This window comes from Salmo salar, chromosome ssa01 (genome assembly GCF_905237065.1).
Source record: "Salmo salar chromosome ssa01, Ssal_v3.1, whole genome shotgun sequence".
NCBI lineage: Eukaryota > Metazoa > Chordata > Actinopteri > Salmoniformes > Salmonidae > Salmo > Salmo salar.
This window is the reverse complement of record NC_059442.1, coordinates 148,255,196-148,271,258: the sequence shown is the minus strand read 5'-3', so window position 1 is coordinate 148,271,258 and position 16,063 is coordinate 148,255,196.

Here is a 16,063-nt window from a genome sequence, read left to right as displayed (position 1 = left end):
CAGCACCTGAGACAACCTTTTCCCCACCATAAACAAAACACCAAATTATACAATTTCTCATGGAGAAAGGGTGTCAGAATCCTTCCAATAGAGCTCCAGACACTGGTAGAATCTATGCCAAGGCACATTGAAGCTATTCTGGATGCTCGTGGTGACACTTAAGACACTTTATGTCGGCGTTTCCTTTATTTTGTCAGTTACCTGTACATTAATATGTTACATTATGTTGCATCATGTATATGCTCTCGTTCACATGCCGTCAAAACCTGAACATGTGAAAACTGTAATCTTCAGATTATGTGAGATGTAAACCAAGGGGATTAAGATTAAATAACAGCATGACACAGCATATAGAATTAAGTGTTAATCATGGGCTCAGCAAAAAAAAGTTTTCCTCTGAATGTACTACTCTACAATGAATAGGCAGCTTTTCAAATGGGCAGTTAGACAGACAGATAGACAGATGGACTGGCTAGTGAATTGAAATGTAGTTACGAAAGTTCAGTCAGTAAGGCTGGTCTGAATAGATCGTCACTTTCATTCATCAAGTAAACTCATATAATTCACATCGCTTCCTATCTCACTCATCAGCATAGCAAGTATTTACAGTGCCTTCAGAAAGCATTCATACCCCTTGACTTATTCCACATTTTGTTGTGTTACAGCCTGAATTCAAAATGGATTAACTATATATTTTTTCTCACCAATTTACACACAATACCCCATAATGGGTACGTCTCTAAGAGCTTTCCAAGAGCTTTTTTCTAAGAGCTTTTGTGCAATATTTTGGCAATTTTTCAAATTAGTTGTTGCTAGACAAACATTCAGGTTTTGCCATAGATTTTCAAGTAAATTTAAGTCAAAACTGTAACTAGACCACTCAAGAACATTCACTGTCTTCTTGGTAAGCAACTCCAGTGTAAATTTGCCTTATTTTCCTGCTGAAAGGTGAATTCATCTCCCAATGTCTAGTGGAAAGCAGACAGAACCAGGTTTTCCTCTAGGATTTTGCCTGTGCTTAGCTCCAGTACGTTTCTTTTTTTATCGTGAAAACCCCTCCAGCAACCTTCCACCTCCCGACCAACACCAACTGAAGGCCTGTCAATGGATCCCCGTTCTCCCAGCATAGGGCACCCTGTCATCAGCATCTGGCTCTGAGGAGCATTCCTCTGCGACGAGGCCTACCCCAAACTATTCAATAACATTCCATATTGTATTCTGTCTCTGTTGTCATTCATTTAAGCCTATACTCGATTGAACTGTGGCTGAACAGTTATGGGTGGTGTCACGGGTGTTATGGCCTGACCAAATATCTGGATGGGATGGTGAGGAGCCAAAGAACAAGTGTATATGTAATTTTTTTCGACCTGCACCTGAGACATAGATGTACACTAGCCATTGTGGGATTGTAACTTCAGAAGAATCGTACTGGTAAAGTAATACATACTTCCTGGGTGCAATCTATGTTTGTTTGTTTTGCCAAGTAAAGAACACAACAGCCATGGCAAAGCCTAGCACTGGCATACGACATTGATCCCTCCCCCTATAAGCAAAAAATGTGTAATGCTTTGTCATCATCCCTCGGCAAGACGGAGCTGCTCTTCCTCCCGGGGAAGGACTGCCCGTTCCATGATCTCGCCATCACGGTTGACAACTCCCTTGTGTCCTCCTCCCAGAGTGCTAAGAACCTTGGCGTGATCCTGGACAACACCCTGTCGTTCTCCACTAACATCAAGGCGGTGACCCGATCTTGTAGGTTCATGCTCTACAACATTCGCAGAGTACGACCCTGCCTCACACAGGAAGCGGCGCAGGTCCTAATCCAGGCACTTGTCATCTCCCGTCTGGATTACTGCAACTCGCTGTTGGCTGGGCTCCCTGCCTGTGCCATTAAACCCCTACAACTCATCCAGAACGCCGCAGCCTGTCTGGTGTTCAACCTTCCCAAGTTCTCTCACGTCACCCCGCTCCTCCGCTCTCTCCACTGGCTTCCAGTTGAAGCTCGCATCCGCTACAAGACCATGGTGATTGCCTACGGAGCTGTGAAGGGAACGGCACCTCCATACCTTCAGGCTCTGATCAGGCCCTACACCCAAACAAGGGCACTGCGTTCATCCACCTCTGGCCTGCTGGCCCCCCTACCTCTGAGGAAGCACAGTTCCCGCTCAGCCCAGTCAAAACTGTTCGCTGCTCTGGCACCCCAATGGTGGAACAAGCTCCCTCACGACGCCAGGACAGCGGAGTCAATCACCACCTTCCGGAGACACCTGAAACCCCACCTCTTTAAGGAATACCTAGGATAGGATAAAGTAATCCTTCTAACCCCCCCCCCGCCCTTAAAAGATTTAGATGCACTATAGTAAAGTGGTTGTTCCACTGGATATCATAAGGTGAATGCACCAATTTGAAAGTCGCTCTGGATAAGAGCGTCTACTAAATGACTTAAATGTAATGTAAATGTAATCCCTCATTGTCAAGTGGTTCACATCCTTCAGTTCACCCAAGTCCCTGCCAGGCAACACATTCAAGTCAAACACCGACTTCCAATCCTCCAGATACATAATAACTGTATCCCTTGTTAAAGGACTTTGAATTCGAAGCACAGCTCGATTTGAAGGGGGGAATCATTTACAAGCCTACCAACCCTTCATCTGTAGGCAGCCAGGAGCCTGACAGACCAAGAGAGGTAAATCCACTGTATTCCAATTATAGAACTGGGCACTTAACCCCACTTACCGAACTAAGTGCCTTACCCACTAATCAGTGCCTGCCTGTACTCGTTAAGGCATCACCTTTACGCATAATCATGCCAGGGCAGGTTCAGCACCTCCACCTCGTTGATCAGGTAGAGTTATGGAGGATTTCAGTTGTTGTGCAACACTGCCTGACAAAAAAAATGTATAACAAAGGTAAGTACTGTGAAAAACTGTACTACTATAATAGTGTATCTGAAAATACAGTAGATCACATGTGCCTCTCGAGGTCACCCATCATCTAGTACTGGGTCGGACCCCCCTTTACCTCCAGAACAGCCTGAATTATTCGGGGGAATTCTACAAGGTGTCGGAAACATTCCACAGGGATGTTGGTCCATGCTGACACAATGGCATCCCGCAGTTGCTGCAGATTGGACGGCGGTACGTTCATGCTGCGAACAGCCTGTTCCATCTCATCCAAAACATGCTCTTTTGGTTGAGGTCTGGGGACTGCGCAGGCCACTCAAGTAAACTGAACTCGCTGTCATGTTTCAGGCGATGTTTTTCCACTCCTCAATTGTTCAGTGTTGGTGATCGTGTGCCCACTGGAGCCTCTTCTTCTTGTTTTTAGCTGGTAGGAGTGGAACCCAGTGTGGTCGTCTGCTGCAATAGCCCATCCGTGACAAGGATCGACAACTTGTGCATTCCGAGATGCTGTTCTGCACACCACTGTTGTACTGCACCGTTACTTGTCTGTTTGTGACCCACCTGTTAGCTTGCACAATTCTTGTCATTCTCCTTTTACCTCTCTCATTAACAAGCTGTTTTCACCCACAGGACTGCCGCTGACTGGATGTTTTTTGTTTGTCGCACTATTCTCGGTAAACCCTAGACACTATCTTGCAAGAAAAGCCTAGGAAGGTGACCGATTTTGAGATACTGGTTCCGGCGTGCCTGGCACCGATGATCATAGCACGCACAAAGTCGCTTAGGTCACTTGTTTTTCCCATTGAAACGTTCAATCGAACAGTAACTGAATGCCTCGATGTCTGTCTGCCTGCTTTATATAACATACCACGACAACGTGACTCACTGTCTGTAGGAGCGATACATTTTCATGAACGGGGTGGTGTACCTACTAAACTGGCCATTGAGTGTATATCCCTGTACATTGAATCCAAATCGAGCATTCTAAACTGTCATGGGAGGCCTTAGTCTAAATAAATATCCCCAATAAGGGGTTAAAGGTTAAACACATTTTGTACCATAATACCATAATATAACCATTACCAAGGTAGCGAGTACCCTTAAGGCCTTTCATACTGCATTGTTCTTAGTCCCAGGCTGTTTTAACCTCAGCCTACACTGGCCCTGGGCTAGTTTAGCCTGTGTTCAAATCAAATTGTATTAGTCACATGCGCCGAATACAACAGGTGTAGACCTTACAGTGAAATGCTTACTTATGAACCCCTAACCAACAATGTCGTTTTAAAAAATACAGATAAGAGTAAGAGATAAAAGTAACAAGTAATTAAAGAGCAGCAGTAAAATAACAATAGCAAGACTATATAGAGGGGGGTACCGATACAGAGTCACCCCCGCACATTGACTCTGTACCCCCGGTTAGTTAAGGTAGTTGAGGTTGAGGTAGTATTTACATGTAGGTAGAATTATTAAAGTGACTTTGCATAGATGACAACAGATCATCTAGGTTTTGTCGTGCCCTCTTCACGACTGTCTTGGTATGCTTGGACATTGTTAGTTTGTTGGTGATGTGGACACCAAGCTGCTCCACTGCAGACCCGTCGATGAGAATGAGGGCGTGCTTTGTCCTCTTTTTCCTGTAGTCCACAATCATCTCCTTTGTCTTGATCACGTTAAGAGAGAGGTTGTTGTCCTGGCACCACACGGCCAAGTCTCTGACCTCCTCCCTACAGGCTGTCTCGTCATTGTCGGTGACATCGGCAAATTTAATGGTGTTGGAGTTGTGCCTAGCCGTGCAGTCGTGAGTGAACAGGGAGTACAGGAGGGGACTGAGCACGCACCCCTGAGGGGCCCCTGTGTTGAGGATCAGCGTGGCAGATGTGTTGTTACCTACCCTTATAACCTGGGGGCCCGTCAGGAATTCCAGGATCCAGTTGCAGAGGGAGATGTTTAGTCCCAGGGTCCTTAACTTAGTGATGAGCTTTGAGGACACTATGGTGTTGAACACTGAGCTGTAGTCAATGAATAGCATTAGAGATTGCATCATCTGCGGATCTGTTGAGGCGGTATGCAAATTGGAGTGGGTCTAGGGTTTCTGGGATGATGGTGTTGATGTGAGCCATGACCAGCCTTTCAAAGCACTTCATGGCTACAGATGTGAGTGCTACGGGTCGGTAGTCATTTAGGTAGGTTACCTTAGTGTTCTTGGGCACAGGGACTATGGTGGCCTGCTTAAAACATTTTTGTATTACAGACTCAGACAGGGAGAGGTTGAAAATGTCAGTGAAGACACTCGCCAGTTGGTCAGCACATGCTCACAGTACACGTCCTGGTAACCCGTCTGTCCCTGCAGCCTTGTGAATGTTGACCTGTTTAAAGGTCTTACTCACATTGGCTGCGGAGAATGTGATCACACAATCTTCCGGAACTGTTGGTGCTCTCATGCATGTTTCAGTGTTATTTGCCTCGAAGCGAGCATAGAAGTAGTTTAGCTCGTCTGGTAGGCTCGTGTCACTGGGTAGCTCTCGGCTGTGCTTCCCTTTGTAGTCTAATGGTTTGCAAGCCCTGCCACATCCAACAAGTATCAGAACCGGTGTCCCTTCCACGGGACGGTTGAGCTAATGTAGGCTGATGCGATTAGCATGAGGTTGTAAATAACCAGAACATTTCCCAGGACATAGGCATATCTGATATTGGCAAAAAGCTTCAATTCTTGTTAATCTAACTGCACTGTCAAATTTTCAGTAGCTATTACCATGCTATTGTTTGAGGAGAGTGCACAATTTTGAACATGAAAAGTTATTCATAAACAAATTAGGCACATTTGGGAAGTCTTGATACAACATTTTGAACAGAAATGCAATGGTTAATTAGATCAGTCTAAAACTTTGCACATACACTTCTAGTGGCCAAAATCTAAATTGCACCTGGGCTGGAATAATACATTACATTGCATTTCAAAGATGGTACAAAAAAATACAAAATAACATTTTGTTTTTTCTTTATATTATATAGGTTGACCAGACTCATTCTCTCTACTATTATTCTGACATTTCACATTCTTAAAATAAAGTGGTGATCCTAACTGACCTAAGATAGGGAATTTTTACTAGGATTAAATGTCAGGAATTGTGAAAAACTGAGTTTAAATGTATTTGGCTAAGGTGTATGTAAACTTCAACTTCAACTGTATTTAATTAGAAAATGGAAAAAAGAGATTGAAATATAATGAAATGTATGCAAAAAAACAAAAAAGACTGAATATTTACATGGGACAAAAACAAATATGTCTTACTGGTATGCCATCTTGGGGAAAAAAAGCAGGCCTTGAACTGCAGCAAGTCTTAACAGTGTTTGTGTTCAAGTTCTTTTAGATGTCAAGGTCCATATATCAAGTTGTCATTGGCCATGAACAGCTTTGTACCAGGACTTATTTGTCTTTTAGATTTAGTGAGGAATAACTTGGAGCTGGAAGTATAGAGCCGACAGGAAAGTCATCTTTGAGAATCTGATATTCTAACCTGCAGGCACTAATGTCAACAGCTCCTCTCAACATCAAATTCAATAAAGATATTTCCCCAAAAATACCCCACCAAGAATACAAAGTGAAGAGGTCAAACGGTTTTACACAGATTTGGTATCCCAATGATTATCTGCACATAACCATCATGACACATCCACTCTCAACACATTTCATGAATTCAACCCCAGTCCGGAAAATTTGCCAAGTTTTCAGCAATCTAGGTCAACCTCAATCCTGCTGCAACCTATACTAATCCATTGTCCGTGGTGTGGGTGCTATGGGATTTCTGTCAGTGAGTGAGTGAGAGGGTTGAACGGAGAGGAAGAAGCGGATTTGGCAGAGATCGCCGTGGTGCTGTCAGATGACATGGAGTGCCCAGCCCTGACCGTGGCCTCTTACGCAAGCCCCAACATCCAGCTGTGGATGGGCAGTGCTGCAGTGCATGTTGGGAATGTGTTTACATAACACAGCTCTTGGCCCTACTTTTCCCCTGACGCAGGGATATAGAGTGAATGAATAAGGGGAAAAACCAAGCACTTATAAATTGTTCAAGGAAATATAATTTTAGCAGGTTTGGTCCACATCCATCCAGTTATTATGGTCCTACATGGTGGAAGGACAAGACTGCAAAATATGGTCTAATTTGAGGGCCTCACAAGTCTCTGAAGAGCTGACATCCTGAATTTGTATGATCTTTTTCAGATTTATTATACCCTGCCTGAACCTAAACTAAGATTTGTTTTTATTAGAGTATGCATCATAAATAAAACAAGCTGCGTATGTAGGCCTACATGTTGGCTAAGTGTTATCGGCTCAAATCATTTTTTTGTGGAATACATATCTTTTTCCATTCCATGCTAACTGTTACTCATCTTCATTACATTGACAGTAGCTCAGTGAGCAGTTCAAAGTAAACAGAAGTAAATAGGTGTTGTTCGTGCACTTGAAAAGCAGGGGAACTATCATTGGCGTAGAGACAGTTCTTATGACACTGTGGCCTCATACCCTGAAAAATCTATGGTGTTCTGTTCATGATCTGTTTTATCATTGATGCTTCTGTTTTTTGACGCCAAACTCACCACTGGTGTGTGTTCCCAAAGAGCTCTAGGTTCATGTCATCTGACCATAGCACCAGTTCCAATCCAAGTGCCAATGCTGTTTATCAAACTCCAGGTGGTGCTATGGTCAGATTACATGAAAAAAATATCTCTTTGGCCACGCACACCAGTGGTGGGTTGGCGTTGAAAAACGAAAGCATATGCAGAAAAGTACCTCATACCTACAGTAAAATATGTTGGTGGATCTTTGACGTTATGGGGCTATTTTGCTTCCACTGGTCCTGGGGTCCTTGTTAAGGTCAACGGCATCATGAACTTTAGCAAGTATCAGGACAATTGGCCACAAGTAGATAACAATATCCCTAAGCAATAATCAAAATTCACAAAGAAATGGTTAATTGATCACAAAATCAACAATTTGCAATGACCATCTCAGTCTCCGGACTTGAACCCCATTGAAAACATGTGGTTTGAATTGAAGAGGGCAGTCCATAAGAGCAGACGAAGGATATCAAAGATCTGGTAAGATTCTGTATGGATAAATGGTCTAAGATCCTTCCCAACGTCTTCTCCAATCTCATAAAACATTTTAGAAAAATGTTGTTATCCTTGCAAGGGGAGGATGCTAGAGCATTGCAAATCATTTTTACCCCAAACTTTAGCAGATTTTTTTTTTACATACAATATAGCTTGGTATTTGTATTATTTATTTTATTTAGTCTTTTTCAAGGGTGCCAATAATTATGGACTTAGTGTACAAAACATTAAGAACACCTTTCTAATATTGAGTTTCACCCCCTTTTGCTGGACGGATGGATGTTTTTTGGGTGTTGGACCATTCTTGATACACACGGGAAACTGTTGAGCGTGAAAAACCCAGCAGCGTTGCAGTTCTTGACACACTCAAACCGGTGTGCCTGGCACCTACTAGCATACAACGTTCAAAGGCACTTTTGTAATGCTCATTCATCCCTCGGAATGGCACAGAATCCATGTATCAATTGTCTCAAGGCTTAAAAATCATTCTTTAACCTGTCTCCTTCCTTTCGTCTACACTGATTTAAGTGGATTTAACAAGTGACATCAATAAGGGATCATAGCTTTCACCTGGATTCACCTGGTCAGTCTGTCATGTTTTGTACACTCAGTGTACTGTATATTGGTTGCCAGACAGGGTTTCTAAGTAGTACATGCATGTGTCTCTTCTCCAATATCCCTTTAAAACCTGCATGCTAGACATGCTATGCCCTATTCTGTGTCTCAGTCAGGTAATGCTGCAGCCCTGAGAGCATCAGCTGTTCCGGATGACTGTGTGATCACGCTCTCCGTAGCCGACGTGAGTAAGACCTTTAAACAGGTCAACATACACAAGGCTGTGGGGCCAGATGGATTACCAGGACGTGTGCTCCGGGCATGTACTGACCAACTGGCAGGTGTCTTCACTGACATTTTCAACATGTCCCTGATTGAGTCTGTAATACCAACATGTTTCAAGCAGACCACCATAATCCCTGTGCCCAAGAACACAAAGGCAACCTGCCTAAATGACCACAGACCCGTAGCACTCACGTCCGTAGCCATGAAGTGCTTTGAAAGGTTGGTAATGGCTCACAACACCATTATCCCAGAAACCCTAGACCCACTCCAATTTGCATACCGCCCAAGCAGATCCACAGATGATGCTATATCTATTGCACTCCACACTGCCCTTTCCCACCTGGACAAAAGGAACACTTATGTGAGAATGCTATTCATTGACTACAGCTCAGCGTTCAACACCATAGTACCCTCAAAGCTCATCACTAAGCTGAGGATCCTAGGACTAAACACCTCCCTCTGCAACTGGATCCTGGACTTCCTGACGGGCCGCCCTCAGGTGGTGAGGGTAGATTGCAACACATCTGCCACGCTGATCCTCAACACTGAAGCTCCACAGGGGTGCATGCTCAGTCCCCTCCTGTACTCCCTGTTCACCCACAACTGCATGGCCAGGCACGACTCCAACACCATCATTAAGTTTGCAGACGACACAACAGTGGTAGGCCTGATCACAGACAACGACGAGACAGCCTATAGGGAGGAGGTCAGAGACCTGGCCGTGTGGTGCCAGAATAACGGCCTATCCCTCAATGTAACCAAGACTAAGGAGATGATTGTGGACTACAGGAAAAGGAGGACCGAGCACGCCCCCATTCTCATCGACGGGGCTGTAGTGGAGCAGGTTGAGAGCTTCAAGTTCCTCGGTGTCCACATCAACAACAAACTAGAATGGTCCAAACACACCAAGACAGTCGTGAAGAGGGCACGACAAAGCCTATTCCCCCTCAGGAAACAAAAAAGATTTGGCATGGGTCCTGAGATCCTCAAAGGGTTCTACAGCTGCAACATCGAGAGCATCCTGACTAGTTGCATCACTGCCTGGTACAGCAATTGCACGGCCTCTGACCGCAAGGCACTACAGAGGGTAGTGCGTACAGCCCAGTACATCACTGGGGCTAAGCTGCCTGCCATCCAGGACCTCTACACCAGGCGGTGTCAGAGGAAGGCCCTAAAACTTGTCAAAGACCACAGCCACCCCAGTCGAAGACTGTTCTCTCTACTACCGCACGGCAAGTGGTACCGGAGTGCCAAGTCTAGGACAAAAAGGCTTCTCAACAGTTTTTACCCCCAAGCCATAAGACTCCTGGAACAGGTAATCAAATGGCTACACGGACTATTTGCATTGTGTGCCCCCCCCCCCAACCCCCACCAGCCCCTCTTTTTACGCTGCTGCTGCTACTCTCTGTTTATCATATATGCATAGTCACTTGAACTATACATTCATGTACATACTACCTCAATTGGGCCGACCAACCAGTGCTTCCGCACATTGGCTAACCGGGCTATCTGCATTGTGTCCCGTCACCCACCACCCGCCAACCCCTCTTTTACGCTACTGCTATTCTCTGTTTATCATATATGCATAGTCACTTTAACCATATCTACATGTACATACTACCTCAATCAGCCAGACTAACCGGTGTCTGTATGTAGCCTCGCTACTTTTATAGCCTCGCTACTGTATATAGCCTGTCTTTTTACTGTTGTTTTATTTCTTTACTTACCTATTCTTCACCTAATACCTTTTTTTTCACTATTGGTTAGAGCTTGTAAGTAAGCATTTCAACTATTGTATTCGGCGCACGTGACAAATAAACTTTGATTTGATTTAAGCTGATCCTAATGCTATACACTCCCACAGTGGAGGCTGAGCAGGCAGGCCAGCAGCCCCCGAGGCGAGGGAATGGTTGGCTGATCTGTGCTTAGCCCCAGGCCTTAAATCCCTTTCTGACAGACCGCTAATGCGAGCCTCTGTGGGACCACACCAGAGCCGTGTCAGTCTCCTGAGCCCACGCCTTGGCCCCATGTCTGAAAGAGGGATTTTCTCCCTCCTCCGGCCTCAGTTGTTTCCCCGTACTCAAGCCCACCAGTTCACAGACATAGTCCTCCAGAAAACCCAATACTTTTATATTCTCCTATCTGCCACTCCCTCGATTCTTTCTCATTTCACTTCCACAAGCTTGCAGTCAACGCAACACTGATCTGAAAGGACATAGTGGGTGAAAGGAAGAGAGAAGAAACCTACACATACATAGTCATCAGTGGTGATTTAAAACGAAAGCAGCATATCAGGTATTACACCAGAAAGAGAGCATAATATGCTTTGGGGCTAAAGTTGACCTTTGCTTTCATTTCCTGAACTGGCAATCTTAAATGGAGGAAAAGGAGCTGGTGGTTGAAAGCAACAGGGAGGAAAGCCAGTCGTTTTACCTTTCCAATGGCCACAAAGGTCTCTCTCAGTGGGAGAGCCAGCGTCAGTCAGTAGAGCCTCTAAACACCCCGACCAGCTCACACAGAGAAGTAGAGCACATTCCGGAAGGCTTTCACAAGTTGACTAATCCATCTATCCATCCATCGAGGATTTGCACTGCTTTGGATAGACTGAGCTCCTATGTGCAACACTGTGTGCCATTTGAACTTTTGTACATTTATGCAATATGTGTTACATGAACGTAATTTCTATTTAAATTAGTCCTATATTTTCTGTGTTCTCATAATAATGCACATCATGGGGATGAATCAAATGTAATGTTATTTGTCACATGAACCGAATACAACAGGTGTAGACCTTACCGTGAAATGCATACTTACAAGCCCTTAAACAACAATCAAGTTAAGAAAATATAATTAAAGGGGCCTCCTTAGTGGCGCAGCGGTCCAAGGCACTGCATTGCAGTGCTTGAGAAGTCACTACAGACCCGGGTTCAATCCCAGGCTGTGTCACAACTGGCTGTGACAGGGAGTCCGATAGGGCGGCGGCACAATTCGCCATAGCGTCGTCCTTGTTAGGGGAGGGGGGGGCTTTACTTAGCTCATTGCGCTCTAGCGACTCCTTGTGGCGGGCCGGGCTCCTCCAGGCTGACCTCGGTCATCAGTTGAACGATGAATCCTCCGACACATTGGTGCAATTGGCTTCTGGGTTAAGCGGGCGGGTGTTAAGAAGCACGGTTTGCGGGTCAGGTTTCAGAGGGCGTATAACTCAACCTTCGCCTCTCCTGAGCACATTGGGGAGTTGCATCGATGAGACAAGATCGGAATTGGATATCACCAAATTGGGGAGAGGAAAAGTTTTTTTTACAAAAAAATTATTTGGAGTTAAGAAAATATTTACTAAATAAACAAAAAAATGTAACACAAAATAACAACGAGGATATATACAGGGTAGAGTACAGGTACCGAGTCAATGTGCGGGGGTACAGGTCCGTCGAGGTCATTTGTACATGTAGGTAGGGGTAAAGTGACTACGCATAGATAATAAACAGTGAGCAGCAGCAGTGTAAAAACAAACAAGGGGGAGGGGTGTCAATGCAAATAGTCCGGGTGGCCATTTGATTAATTGTTCAGCAGTCTTATGGCTTGGGGGTAGAAGCTGTTAAGGAGCCTTTTGGACCTAGACTTGGCGCTCCGGTACCGCTTGCCGTGCAGTAGCAGAGATAACAGTCTTTGGCTTGAGTGACTGGAGTCTTTGACAATTTTTTGGGCCTTCCTCTGACACCGTCTAGTAGTAGGTCCTGGATAGCAGGAAGCTTGGCCCCAGTGATGTACTGGACCGTATGCACTACCCTCTGTAGCACCTTACGGTCGGATGCCAAGCAGTTGCCATACCAGGCGGTGATACAACCGGTCAGGATGGTGCAGCTGTAGAACTTTTTGAGGATCTGGGGACGCATGCCAAATCTTTTCAGTCTCTTGAGGGGGAAAAGGCGTTGTTATGGCCTCTTCACAGCTGTCTTGATGTGTTTGGACCAGTTTGTGGATAGTTTGTTGGTGATGCGGACACCAAGGAACTTGAAACTCTCGACCCACTCCACTACAGCCCCGTCGATGTGAATGGGTGCGTGTTCGGCCCTCCTTTTCCTGTAGTCCACGATCAGCTCCTTTGACTTGTTCACGTTGAGGGAGAGGTTATTGTCCTGGCACCACACTGCCAGTTCTTTGACATCCTCCCTATAGGCTGTCTCGTCGCTGTTGGTGATCAGGCCTACCACGGTTGTGTTGTCAGCAAACTTACTGATGGTGTTGGAGTCGTGCTTGGCCATGCAGTCATGGGTGAACAGGGAGTACAGGAAGGGACTAAGCACGCACCCGAAGGGCCACCATGTCGAGGATCAGCGTGGCATATGTGTTGTTGCCTACCCTTACCACCTGGGGGCGGCCCGTCAGGAAGTCCAGGATCCAGTTGCAGAGGGAGATGTTTAGTCCCAGGGTCCTTAGCTTAGTGGTGAGCTTTGTGGGCACTATGGAGTTGAACGCTGAGCTGTACTCAATGAACAGCATTCTCACATAAGTGTTATTTTTTCCAGGTACTGTAGGAGAGGGCAGTGTAGAATGCAATTGAAATTGTGTCATCTGTGGATCTGTTGGGGCGGTATGCAAATTGGAGTGGGTCTAGGGTTTCCGGGATGATGGTGTTGATGCGAGCCATGACCATCCTATCAAAGCACTTCATGGCTACCGCCGTGAGTGCTATGGATGGTAGTCATTTAGGCAGGTTACCTTCGCTTTCTTGGGCACAAGGACTATGGTGTTCTGCTTGAAACATGTAGGTATTACAGACTCGGTCTTGAAGCTTTGCCTGTTTGATGGTTCATCTGAGGGCATAGCGTGACGTCTTATAAGTGTTCTGATTAGTGTCCCGCTCTTTGAAAGTGGCAGCTCTAGCCTTTAGCTCGTTGCGGATATTGCCTGTAATACATGGCTTCTGGTTGTACGGTCACTTCTGGTTGTCCGGTCACTGTGGGGATGACGTCGTCGATGCACTTATTGATGAAGCCGGTGACTGAGGTGGTATACTCCTCAATGCCATTCGTTTTTAGTTGTAAGCATGAATCAGGAGGATATCATTTGTTTTTCCTCTGGTTGCACGTAACATGCTGATAGAAAAGAGGTAAAACAGATTTAAGTTTCCAGCAATAAATTCTCCGTCCAGTAGGAGTGCCACTTCTGGATGTGCAGTTTGCTTATGGCCTTATACAGCTCATTGGGTGCGGTCTTAGTGCCAGCATTGGTTTGTGGTGGTAAACAAACAGCTACGAAAAATAGATTAAAACATTATTGGTAGATAGTGTGGTCTACAGCTTATCATGAGGTACTTATTATGAGGTACCTCAGGCGAGCAATACCTCGAGACTTCCTTAATATTAGACATTGCGCACCAGCTGCTATTAAGAAATAGACACACCACTAGTTAGTCCCTCCCGGTTTGTCTGTTTTCTTCCATTTGGTGCTTAATGAATACAACCCTGGTGGTACTGATTGGGTGCCACTATAAGCCACCATGCCCTTTTAAACTTTGCCATACAACACTTCCTAAAGGGGAGTGAAGAATTCCAGCTCAAGTATTGGCTGTATAATAACTGACTCGGTTGAAGCTATTTTTGTTTATTTTTTACCCTTTTAATTGAAAACAAATCACAGTGATGTAATTAATTATTACAGAGAAATTGTTTGATATTGAGATATAAACAGCTGCATTAAGCTTTTAAGGCAACTATGGGGGAAAAAAGCCATATCACAAAGCCAATAACAACAAAAACTATACTGTATCATAATGACAATTGTGTCATTGTGTGTCTAGTATCGTGTGGTCATTGACTCACTTATTACCTAGAAGCACACATTTTCATGTGATGGTTGAACTCTACAAGTCTTTCCGTGAGACATGATGATGACAGTGCAAAATGGACACTCAATGAGGCGAAGTGAATCACTCTCTGATGATCTGGCCAAACCATGAGATCAACACTAACCACATGCCTTTTCCATTGGTGCACTTTTTGCACAAGACCACTCAAGTGACGCCGTGTTGTCACTGGTTATGTTACAATGTTATGCAGTGTCATGAGACTACATCCGGTGACATTGTATTATTATAATTTTTACTTTCATTCACTTCTCACTCCCACCCCTGCTGCTCCCCCTATGGACATTCCCCAACAGACTCCTATCCTGCCCCCGCAGTTGCAAATGTGTATATATATATTTTTTTATGTATTTTATTTTTTAATTTGGCTTGCTCTGTTGAGCATAATATTTTCACTGTGCCCTGCAATTACATCTGCGTCCTTGTGACTAATAAACTCTATCTACACTTGTATTCACCAGTTTCATAAATAATTTTCAGAAGATGTGGAGATAGGCCACTGTAAACATAAAAATAAGTCACATTTTGTGAAAAGGGAAATAAGGAAATTCTAAGAATAAGAATTGTTCCAAAAGAGTGAATTCTTCTGAATTTTCCTACTTCCCTTTTAAAGTCCTCTAGCCGATGTAAAGACCAGGGATGGAATTGGGTTCTCAAATCAAATCAAATTTGATTGGTCACAAACACAGGGTTAGCAGATGTTAACGCGAGTGTAGCGAAATGCTTGTGCTTCTAGTTCCGACAATGCAGTAATATCTAACAAGTAATCTAACAATTCCACAACAACTACCTAATACACACACATCTAAAGGGATGGAATAAGAATATGTACATACAAATATATGGATGAGTGATGTAAGATATGTAAGCATTATTAAATTGGCATTATTTAAAGTGACTAGTGATCCATTTATTAAAGTGCCCAATGATTTGAGTCTGTATGTAGGCAGCAGCCTATCTGTGTTAGTGATGTCTGTTTAACAGTCTGATGGCCTTGAGATAGAAGCAGTTTTTTAGTCTCTCGGTCCCAGCTTTGATGCACCTGTACTGACCTCGCCTTCTGGGTGGAAGCAGGGTGAACAGGCAGTGGCTCGGGTGGTTGTTGTCCTTGATGATCTTTTTGGCCTTTCTGTGACATCGGGTGCTGTAGGTGTCCTGGAGGGCATGCAGTTTGCCCCCGGTGATGCGTTGTGCAGACCACACCACCATCTGGAGAGCATTGCAGTTGAAGGCGGTGCAGTTGCTGTACCAGGCGGTGATACAGCCCGACAGGATGCTCTCAATTGTGCATCTGTAAAAGTTTGTGTTTTAGGTGACAAGCCAAATTTCTTCAGCCTCC